The sequence below is a fragment of the Morus notabilis genome, unplaced genomic scaffold (assembly GCF_000414095.1).
Source record: "Morus notabilis unplaced genomic scaffold, ASM41409v2 C11450831, whole genome shotgun sequence".
NCBI classification, from domain to species: domain Eukaryota; kingdom Viridiplantae; phylum Streptophyta; class Magnoliopsida; order Rosales; family Moraceae; genus Morus; species Morus notabilis.
This window is the reverse complement of record NW_010387455.1, coordinates 302-2,038: the sequence shown is the minus strand read 5'-3', so window position 1 is coordinate 2,038 and position 1,737 is coordinate 302. Positions and strand designations below refer to the sequence as shown.

General features: G+C 37.7%; 1 long non-coding RNA gene across 1 annotated transcript; it reads left to right on the top strand.

The window, feature by feature from the left end:
• Positions 1–471: 471 nt before the first annotated feature.
• LOC21383907 lies at positions 472–1,473 on the top strand. Its single transcript, XR_002903770.1, has 2 exons — positions 472–876; positions 954–1,473. It is a non-coding gene; the product is annotated as an uncharacterized LOC21383907 (long non-coding RNA).
• The last annotated feature ends 264 nt before the right edge of the window (positions 1,474–1,737 follow it).

The following is a 1,737-nucleotide window of genomic DNA, read 5'->3' as shown; positions in this document are numbered from 1 at the left end:
AAAAAAAAAGGGAAGAGAGATTAGATTTGAATGGCTATTCAGAACGTTAATTTTGTTTGTTGTAGATGACAAAGAATACTATCCAATGAGAGGAGAGCAAGTACCATTTATGAAGTTATAGATGGATCATAATGAGATGCTTATTGAGGAAAACATATTTCTTTAAGAGATTTCAGATGGGGGGTAGTGGAATCAAAGGTCTAGATGCTCAGATTGATATTCCAGCTACAGTAGTGGAGAAAGTAACCAAAAGGCTTGAGCTTTTGAAGAAGGTTTACGTTTCAAGGGAGCTTGACCTGTTTTGATTTACACTGTACTTGATAGCATTCCTACTTAAGATACGTCTTTCTTCAAGTTCTAGGTTCCGTGGTTATTTGGAGAAAGCTTATGTGAAATTTCTTTTAGTCAGGACTGCCTAGGTTCCATAGGCTTACTTTGAAAATGCTTGTGCAAAATATCTAATGCGAGGAGAGTCTTTAGGGTATGAGAATCGTCTTCTCTCGTGGGATTTAGTGTGTAAAACTAAGGAGAGAAAGTTTAGGTATTAAACTGAGGAGAAAAAAATTAGGTATTGCCACCCTCGCATGAAGGAATAAGGTTTTGGGAAGATTTCTAGTATCCTTTTCTCTTTCTTAACAAAATTGTCTTTGTTTCGTTTGTATCCAATATAAATAACTCAAGAAATGAAGGAACTCTTTGACTTAATATTCTCATGCTGGTATATCATTGAAAATTCATACACCTGAGCTTGCTTTTCTGAATATGCTATGCTATGCATGGTTAAACAATTGAAGCACCTTCTGTTAATTTCAATTTTTTGCTCTTCAGGAGGTCCTGAAGGTATTGAAAACCCAGGAATCGAGAAAGGAGCCTAAGGTTTTCATTACTTCTGTAGTGCTATTTCATTCGAGTCCTCAAACCTACAGATTTTCTGATTATATCCTTTGATGCAGCCGTGATGGACTCGGAAGGATTTGAGTTTCTCAAGGAAAACTGCCCGCTGTTGCAGTCGGAGCTCCTGAAGACGGTTGCAGGGTATGAAGAGGAACACGGCGGAGGGGCGAGGAGTCAGAGTGTGTGGGCCCAGTTTTCCAATATCAATGATACGAACGATAGGAGTGTGAGGCGGCAGCAAATGTGGGAAAATGGCGAGGAGAGAAATCGAAGCTTATGGATCCAACTCTCGGATGGCAGCGGTGATGTGAGTGGGAGGAGTCCTAGACAAGAAGGCTGACAGAGGTATAACTGTGCGTGTTGTTCTTTTTGACTGGTTACATTGATGACCACCTATGAGAGCGGGAAAAAGAAATGACCATGATAAAGATTGAATAATGTAGAAAAGAAAAGACTTGATCTGTGTTGTTGTATTTCAATGTCGAAAAGAAACACTTGATCTGTGTTGTTGTATTTCTTTACATGTTGAATCGGCAATGATGCTGATTTATGATTAAAAATGTAGCATTGAGATTGTAATTGTATTCTTTTCTTAGGTGGGAAAGTTAACATGATCAACTTGTTAGTTACCCAACTTTCATTCATTGTCTGCTTTCTTTGCTGGAAATCGCTAATTGCTAATTCTAAACGTTTGAGTGTAAGACTTAAACCATATTCAATGCAATGCCAATGGTACCAAGCTATTGATAAAAGCCTAGTTAACAACAATAATGCTGATAACAAATTACAAATGATTTTAGTAACACAATTTTACGAGCATTTTGGTTGTTATTAATGTTGACT